This window comes from Lemur catta, chromosome 1, assembly GCF_020740605.2.
Source record: "Lemur catta isolate mLemCat1 chromosome 1, mLemCat1.pri, whole genome shotgun sequence".
Taxonomy (NCBI): Eukaryota; Metazoa; Chordata; class Mammalia; order Primates; family Lemuridae; genus Lemur; species Lemur catta.
The window spans coordinates 260,920,818-260,930,760 of NC_059128.1; the positions used below are offsets into that span (position 1 = coordinate 260,920,818).

Below are 9,943 nucleotides of genomic sequence, written 5' to 3' on the forward strand. Positions count from 1 at the left end.
GATTTTGACTTTAAAAAAAAAAAAAAAAAGACCTACAAAATAGTTTCAAAAACGGTATAGAAATTCCCTTACAGTTTTCAAGTAGCTTCCTTAAAGGTTAACATCTTACCTAACTAGGGTACAATTATTGAAACCAGGAGGTTAACATTGAAGCAGTTCTATTAACTAACCTACAGATCTACTTAAGTTTCCTAGGTTTCTTTTTTTCCTCAATCCAGGATCCAATCTACAATTCAACATTGCAGATAGTCATCAAGTCACTTTTGGTTCCTCCAGTCTGAGAGTTACTCAATTTTTCTTTGCCCATCATGACCTTGACACTGATGGAGAGCACTAGCCAGTTATGTTGTAGAACATCCATTGCAGGTTGTCTGATATGTAAGCAGTCATTATATCCTTTGAACAATATATTCATAGTCTTAGGAACATTTCTGAAGATTGTTTGAATGGAAAACATCTGTTTTTTCCAAATTTTTGTTGAATCTTATCATTACTTTCCATGCTAGATAGATGCATATTTTAGTATCTAAAAAAAAAAAAGCAGAAAATGGCTTATTTTCTTCTTTCCAGGTGTTTTGACCTATAATATTCTTTTGAAAGATTTATAAGATTGTGTTTCAGAGCTCTGTAAGCCTCTGTTGACATGAGTGTACATCCTTTAGCAAAAAAATATTTTTAAAATGTGAAGGTATTTGTATTAATCACAGGCGTCCCGAAAGAGGAAACCAGTAAGATAGATAGATAAGAGGGGATTTATCAGGAAAATTTGCATGTGGTTAAGGAGGCTGAGAAGTCACATGACAGGCCAGCCATATGCAATCTGGAGACCCTGGATTTCCCTAGAATGACTCAGTACAAGCATGAAAGCCTCAGGATCAGGGACACCAACAGTGTAACTCTCAGTCCAAGGCTGAAGGACTGAGAACCCAGGGTGGCCACTAGTGCAAGTCCAGAAGTCCAAAGCCTAGAGTTTTGATGTCCAAAGCAGAAGAAGGCTGTCTTATCTCCACGAGAAAGAGACACCCACATTAAGGGTCGACCCTCTCCACTTAGTGCAGACTCACACAGCAATTACCTCTGGAAATACAGACATACCCAGAACTAACGTTGTACTGGTTCCTGAGGTATTTCTTAATCCAATAAAGTTGGATTAACATAAAATTCACCTAAAATTAATCATCACAGTATTTTTTTCTAAAAACAAAATACATTACATGTTTTCTTTCTTAGTAACTAGTAGGTAAATAGTATTAGACAACTTGAAGTACTTTAATTGTTTTAAGTTATATATTAATTGCCCTCTTTGTGAAATTTTAGGTTTGATGGATGTACTTCTTCAATGACTATCACAGAGAATCACATAAAAATATCCTACTTTTAAGTTGATGTGTTAAAGACTCTTTGATATACTTGCTTTCCTTCTTCTATTTTCTTATGTGTCTTTTTCAGAGACTGGAAAACTTCCCCTACCCTGCTTTTTCATTAACTTCCCTATTCATTTGCACCATTTTTTGCATTGAGCAATTTTCCTTAACCAATACACAATCTGGTTTCACTTCCCACCACTTCGTGAAATTGCTTGCCCCCTCAAAGAGTACAGAATGACTTTCATATATCTAAATCTGCTACTTTTGTGCATCATTTGACAATGAGGGCTACTCTCTTTTATCATGAAGCTCTTACCCTTCGGTAATACTTGGGAAACATTCTCTCTTGGTTCTCTTCCTGCTTCCCTGAATGTATCTTCTCATTCTTATCTTTTGCTGCTTGTCTTTTAAACATAAGCATTCTATAGTTTATTCTTTAACCATGCCACACATATGGTCTGGGCCATCTCAAATGCCCTCAAAGGTTTAGTTATCACCTTTATTCTGTTGTCTCAATCTTCACATCCAATTTGGATATCCATCTGAACTTTAGTTCAGAATTTTCCATGGGTACTCCAAACTCAACTAGCCACCAAACTGAAATCATTAATTTCCCTTATAAACATCAACTTCTTATTTCTCCTACTCCCACTCCCTAACTTGAGGTGAGGTTAAATCCACTCTTCAGGTTATCCCATCCCACTTTTTCCTCTGCCTCCTCACCAGTGCTATCTTTTTCATCTGTATTTTTCTCCTTCTTTCTGGTTCCATGTTTGAACATGCTGATTTTTTCATTTAAGTGCAGCTTAAATTCTACTTCGGTGATGCCTACCCTGTTCAATTAAGAAGGAATGAAAGGACTCTTGTATCTGTAATTAATTTAATTATGTCATGTTTTATTATTAGCTGTAGACATGTCTGTATTGTTTTCCTCATTGGATTATAAGTCCCTCAAGTGATCTTTGTGGCCCTTATAAGCCTGCCCAGTTCTTTTACTTCTATACTGATTTGTGAATGATCTTAAAATGAATCACCCTTGGTTTGTTTTTGCTGTTATGTTTTGTTTTGTTGTGTTTTGTTTTGTTTTGTCAGCTCTGCAAATAGCATGCTTCTCCCAGGGATGATAACCCTGCACTGTAACACAAAGGTCATTGGGATTTTTTTTTAATCAATCCATCCATTTATTCATTCATTTATGAAATATGGGCAGGAAAACGAGAATGAAATAATGCATTCCCTCTCAATCACTCAGAGCAACATATTGCACAGTTATTTGAGTAAAATTGTTTTACCAAAGCAAATATGCTGAAGCAGGAAATAAAATCAGATGTATTTGTGATTTACTGTTGCTCCCATTTGTGATCTACTGATCAAATATATCTATTCTGACACTTCAGTTCTGAAATTTAATGCTGTGTTTGTTTAATTTACTTAATTAGGACCTCTTAGCACCTCCAATAGGTACTTAAAACAACAACAACAACAACAACAACACCCAGCTGTTAGCCCTAGGGACAAAAGAATAAATGCAAATTTAACACTTTTCAAAGGCGAATACACACATTTTGATGCCTTGAGAGCATTCAATAAAAATCAAGTGTGCTTAGAAACAATTTACTAATTTGCTGATTGTTTCTGGACCTATGTCTCTTAATAAATATTGAAAATAACCAAAAAACATTGATCATTATTTGGGGGAAATATTTGTATGTATATGCATAAGTACAATCTTTGATAATCTAAAATATTCTTTAGGAGCTGCTTCTAAGATGAAAAAAAACTCCTAATGTCAAGATTTGAAGAAAGAAGAGAATGAAATATTCAATATGGTAAGTGACATGCAAAATAGACCAGTGTGACCAAGTTTCTAGTGCTCTATAGTGTAGTTATCATTTGTAAGTTGCATGTATATAAAATGCATACTATGGTAGTCACTGTTGCAAGCAGTTTAATCAAAATTTTTGCACTCTTATAAACTTATTTTGATAAACTTAGTATAAAAGACACTTGGCTATCACCCATGGCAGGTGATTTTTGCTCTGATTTTTGATTAGGAAGAATTCAAGATTGCTTGTAAGATTAGGACATACTTATTTGTGATTATACAATCATGGAAATTCTTAAGATGACATTTAGGATTATAATACTGGCTTTAATAACAACCCATGACTTTACAGTCTCTTAAAATTTGGTTATTACTTTAGGTCATTCAAACTATTTGACGTACACATGCAGCAGTTCAGTAAATATATCTTGATATTTAAAGGGCTTTTTATTTGTTTACAAAAGCAATTTAGTTTTATGTAGTTTATAAGAATCTCTAATGTCTTAGGTTATTTTCTTTTCTTGCTGTGTTTACTGCAATGAGTATTAGAAATATATTTATTAGGTAAGGCTCCTTCTCACTTCTCACTCTATTTAGAAGACTCCCTGTGGAGCCTCCCAGAGAATGAATGATAGAGGGTTGAGAGAGCAAAGGAAAAATAAGGGAAGAGCGACCCAGAGCCATCGCGGTGCATGAGTGGAGACACACTGTTGGTTGTGCACTCTGCCCCTCCCAGTATGGTGTTTTCTCTGCTAGTGAACAGTCAGAAACCAGCAGTAGGTCCCACTTCCTTTATTTAGGACCATTCTTCTACACTAGAAATCCTTAAATTGGTATCAAAGAGTAAGCTTTATACAAGGCAATCAGTAATCTCTCGGAAATTATATACAATATATTATGGGTGTATTTACTCATTTTTTCCTGTGGAGACTGTCCATGGATTTTATCAATTTTTCAAGGATATTGATGACACAAAAAGTTTTTATCTAATATGTTTCTCTAAGTTCAGAATAGATGTGATTGAAATGAAGCCTTTGAAAGAAGAGTGGAGTTTTTGTAAATATACAAAATAAATATATTTTCATTAATATTCCAGGAAGTGTTGGCTGTAAAATTTGCACCCTTTTAATTTATTTTCAATAATAAAATGTTTTTCAGAGGAATAAAAACTATTCAAAGGAGTTTTGTTGCTACTTTCTCTTTTGTCATTCTCTAAAACTTGAACCAAATTTGGTTATTCTTCAAATAAAAAAACACATAAATTCCATTCATGTTTATTTTATAGTGATTTTACAAACTCTTAAAATAGGCTTTTAGTTTTATGACTCTATGTATATTTTAAAAGATATCTATTCTTTTATAAATATTCTGATGATATTGGCCTTGTATGTGAATATTGATCTGTGTTGTCTCTAGGGTTTTGTTTTAGTTTTGTTTGTTTTTGATCACAATTATAAATAGAAAAACCAGTTCTGACCCAATCATAATTTTCCTTTACTTAGCAGGAACCTCTAGGAATTATTTGCTGTGTCTCCCACACAATATCCCTATCCCTGCTAATGCCAAGACATTGTCTCCCACCTCCATTTGTGCTCATGAAGATATTCATTCTTAGGTATTCCAGAAGGATATTTTACTTTCACTGAACTCTATTAACAAACATTCTCAGTTAGCCCATATCTGTATCAACTGATACATAATTTTATCATTTTCATCAAATATACCAGTTATAAAGAAATAGGCTAGGTATTTTGGCAATTTCTTTGGTGGGGAAAGAGGGATTATAAGGATATAAGAAAAGCAAACTCAGTTTCTCCTACTATATTCTCATATCACAGAACACTTCTGTGACCAAATGTATGTGGAGTTTTCCCACATACACCAAAGCAATATTCCAGCAATCAGTTCTGCAACAGACACCAGCTGGGTGTTCTCTAAATTAAGTTGTAATTCTAACACTACCTGCCTGGAGATAGCTCTGACCTCACAGGTTGAGAGGGTCAGTGCTCTCGCCAGCCCCTACCGCGGATGCCAGTCATAGGTAGTAGGTTGTCATCCATACTTCTGATTTGACTGGCTATACATCAGCGTTCCCATGACCTCCTCCTTGAGTTTAATTAATTTGCTAGAGAAGCTGACAGAACTCAGGGAAACACATTTACTGGTTTATTATAGAGGATATTACAAAGGACACAGATGAATAGCCAGATGGAGGAGATGCACAGGGCAAGGCATGTGGGAAGGGGTGTGGGGCTTCCATGCATTCTCCAAGTGAGTCAGTCTCTAGAAACTTCCACATGTTCAGTTATCTGGAAACTCCTCTAACCCAGTCCTTTTGGGTTTTTTATGGGAGCTTCATTACGTAGACATGATTGATTAAAATAATGGCCATTGGTGATCAACTTAGCCTTCGGCCACTCTCTCCTTCCCCAAAGGTAGGGGGTAGGGCCGAGAAGTCCCAACTATCTAATCATGGGTTGGTCTTATCTGTGACCAGCCCCATCCTGAAGCTACCTAGGAACTGCCAGCCACCAGTCATCTCATTAACATACAAGACTCTCTCTGATGCCAGGGATCCCAAGGGTTTTAAAAGCTTTATGTCAGGAAACAGGGATGAAGATCAAATATATTATATACAGTTGACCCTTGAACAATGTGAAGGTTAAGGGTGCTGAACCCCTGTGCAGTCAGAAGTCTGTGTGTAACTTTTGATTCCCCCAAAACTTAACTAATACCCTACTGTTGATCAAAAGCCTTACTGATAATATAAACAGCCGATTAACACATATTTTGTATGTTAAATATATTATATACTATATTCTTATAGTAAAGTAGCCTAGAGAAAAGACAATGTTTTATTAAGAAAATCATAAGGAAGAAAAAATATATTTACTATTCATTAAGTGGAAGTAGATCATTAAAAATGTCTTCATTCTTGTTGCCTTCAGGTTGAGTAGGCTGAGGAGGAGGAGGAAGAGGGGGGTTGGTCTTGCTGCCTGCCTCAGGGGTAGCAGAGGTGGAGGAAGTGGATGGAGAGGCAGAAGAGGCATGTACAATCAGTGTAATTTTAGAGAATACATCATAATTTGTGTTCGACTTTTTTCCTTTTTTACTTCTTTAAAAATGTTTCTATACAGTACCAGCCCTTCTTCCACCATTTGCTTTAGCTTCAGTGCCCGTACCATAGAAGGGTCTATGTCATAAAAAAGAAGCCAAAAACAGTCTTGAATAATTGGAACCCTTCTGCCAGAGTGCCTAATGTCAATTTGTCTTCTGGCGCTGCTTCTTCTACATCTTCTTCTTCATCATCTGGCACTGGTTTGGAAGTACTCATTGTCATCAAATTGTCTTCTGCCCATTCCTCTGATGTGGTATCTGTTAGCGTTTGAATTTCTCCAAGATGCATAGCTTAAAACTCTTCATCACCCACTTTTTTTTTTTTGGCTATATTCATAATCTCTTTCATCATTTTCTTGGTTGGCTCTGTTGCAAATCCTGTTAAGTTATGAACAACACCTGGACATAGTTTTCTCCAGAAGGAATTGGTTGTTTGGGCTTGATGGCTTTCACAGATTTTTCTATAACAGTGATGGCATCTTCAATGGTATAATCATTCTGGACTTCCACAGTGTTCTCTCTATTGGAATTCTCTTCCATAGGGTTAACCTTAGAGTACCACGTGTAATGAGCCTTAAAGGTCCTTATGACTCCCTGATCTAGAGGCTGAATTAGAAATGTTGTGTTTAGGGGCAAGTAGACTATTATGACACCTTCCATTGGCAACTCATGAGATTCTGAGTGTCCAGGGGCGTTGTCTAATATCAAAAGAACTTTAAAAGACTTTAAAAAGCAGTCCCTTGCTGGCAAGGTACTTCCTGACTTCAGGGACACAGCATCAATGAGACCAATCTAGAAAAAGAGTTCTCATTGTCCAGGACTTCTAGTTGCACAACTAAAAAGACTGATAGATGATGTTCATCTTTGCCCTTCAAGGCTCGGGGGTTAACAGCTTTGTAGATAAGGGCAGGCCTGATCATAAACCTGACTGCATTTGTGCTAAAGAGTAGAGTTAGCCTATCCCTTCCTGCCTTAAATTCTGGTGCTCATTTCTTCCTGCCTTAAATTCTGGTGCTCATTTCCTTACTAATAAGCATCCTTTGTGGCATTTTTTTCCAGAATAAGGAACTTTCATCTGCATTAAAAATCTGTTCGGGAATATATCCTTTTTTTCTTAATGATTTTCTTAACAGTCTCTGGGAACTTATCTGCTGCCTCTTAGTCAACAGAAGATGCTTCTTCTCTTATCTTGACATTTTTAAAGCCAACCCTCTTTCTAAGATTATCAAACCATCCTTTGCTGGCATTACACTCTCCAGCCTTAGATCCTTCACCTGCCTTTTGCTTTAAGTTGTCATATAATGACATTGCTTTTTCTCAAATCACACTAAAATCTGTAGGTATGTCTTTCTTATAGCAATTCTGTACCCACATAAAAGCTGCATTTTCAATATGAGTTAAAAAGATATGTTGCAAAAAGTACAAGCTGTTTGCACCTGTTGTTGTAGCTATAGCAATGGCTTCATGCATTTCATTTTTTTTTTACAATTATCATTATACTGGATTCATTAATCTTGAAATGTCAGGAAACTACAGCTGCAGACCTCAGTCTATTGTATATGTCAAGCAATTCAACTTTCCTTGTAATGTCATGACTTTTCTCTGCTTCTTGAGAGCACTTCCAACATCATAGTGGCACTTCATATGAGTCCCACGGTGTTATTCAAAGTTTACAGTATTTCACTAAATGCTATGAAAAATACTTGAGAACTGTGAGAGATCACTTTTTACTGTGATATGTAATTGGCTGGAGAGACAAACTGTTCACACAGAGATGATTAGTATCACACAGCATTTTCAGCAGATACCACACTTGAGGTCACTGCAAAAGCAACAGGAGGTGGCTACAAAATTATTACAGTAATACGATATGTACTAGAGTTAATTTTATGCAATTATGATTTAATACTGCATCTTTACATTTGTTTACATTCCCCTGGACTGCATATGGTGCCATGTACCATGGAAGGTCTGTGTTTGTGTGCAAAAGTTTTGATAAATTTTAACCTTTTGTAACAGACTTGTGTATATTTTATGGTAGTAAATGATAAAATAAACTAGTATTTACATATATTTTATGTATTCATGACATACTTTTTTCTTAATTTTTTCACTATATCTAGGCTATGTAGTTTGCAAGTATTTTTTTTTTTTTTCAAATTCCCCTAAATCTCCAAAAAAATTTTCAATACATTTCCTGGAAAAAAATCCACATATAAGTGGACCCACACAGTTCAATGCCATGTTGTTGAAGGATCAACTGTATATCTTATTATAAGTAATAACATTACTGGGAGATTATGCTGATTTCTAATAAGCCCAAGGAAGCTTCCCATGCCAGCTCATGTCTCCACATGATAGTAAATGTGTTTCCCACTGAAAAGATATCTGAAGCCTATTAGCTTTACTTGTGGTGCTGGAAATATTTTTTAAAAATATTTTTTCTTCCTCTTAGTGAATCTCTTTTCCAGAAAAAAAAAAATACTGAAATTTAATAAGGTTAATGTAGAAGGCCAAAAGTTGTCCTGAGCTACGGGTATTATTTCTTAGCCAGATGCTTGTGTTTTCTCCCCAGCTGCAAAATGTCTCTGTACTAAATTTCTTTAGTGCCAAGGGGGATACATAGAAAGGGAGGAAAATATAGCTGCTGTTGTGTGGATGGCCCCACTCACTCTGACTCCTTCGGCAAGTTTTATTTTTCCTTAGAATCCTCTGAGGAATTCTTTGCCTAACCACCTACCCCAACATCTAGGATTTAATTTTAAGATGGTCAATTAATATTTCTTGAACATAAACTTTTGGCCAGAGTAACTGGAAATTTAAGTTTATTAAACTTTTACGTACTTAACTATCGTCCACAGGGCATTTTAAACTCTGCCATTTGGCTTCAGGTCTGCTTTCTTCCCCGGTGCCCCAAATATACAGTGTGAAATGTAAGAGAAGTAATTGGATAAGGTACCTTTTCCAAGTCCTCAATATCTTATTTCTGCCAGATAATAGAGGATGAATATACAATATTCCCATGATTAAACACACTAGACATAGCTTGAATTTCTAGGAAAATTAAACAGAAGTGATAATAAGTAGAACTTAGGTTCCTAATTACATAAGACAATACATTTAAATGTGTGAAAACCTAGTTTGAGAAAAAGACAAGGCATTGTAGCTTAGTTAAATGACTTATGAGACATTATACCATGGGACGTTAGGTAAGTGTTGTAAACGATTATGTATGGAAGGACTGTATTTTCTGACTTGGAAAGTTTTCCATGATACATTTTAAAAATGAAAATCAAGGAAATCATGTTACAGCATAATATGTGTAGTAAGATTTCTTTTCTTATAGGAAGAACTATATCAAATGAAAACCACATATACGTATATATAAAAATATAATTTTAGTCTGTTTTACAAAAACAGCACAAGCGAATATGTATTTGTTCATGCAATGAAAATTTCTTGAAAACACAAATTAGTAGTTAAATCAGAGGAACAGAATGATAGAGAAAGAAAGCCATCTTTGTTTTACACTTTGCATACTTCTATATTACTAGACTGTTTTTAAAACTCAAGAAGGTATTACTTTTTAAAACAGTCTGCTATGATATTTATTGAACAAATGTTCAAATGTTTC

The 9,943-nt window shown here is 35.4% G+C and overlaps 1 long non-coding RNA gene across 2 annotated transcripts in view; it reads left to right on the forward strand.

Moving 5' to 3' along the window:
* Positions 1 to 3,173, forward strand: part of LOC123642586 — a 109,636-nt gene extending 106,463 nt beyond the window's left edge. For both annotated transcript variants that reach the window (XR_006736489.1, XR_006736488.1), the window contains exon 3: positions 3,123 to 3,173. This is a non-coding gene — a long non-coding RNA (uncharacterized LOC123642586). The remainder of the gene's footprint in view (positions 1 to 3,122) is intronic.
* Positions 3,174 to 9,943: the final 6,770 nt, after the last annotated feature.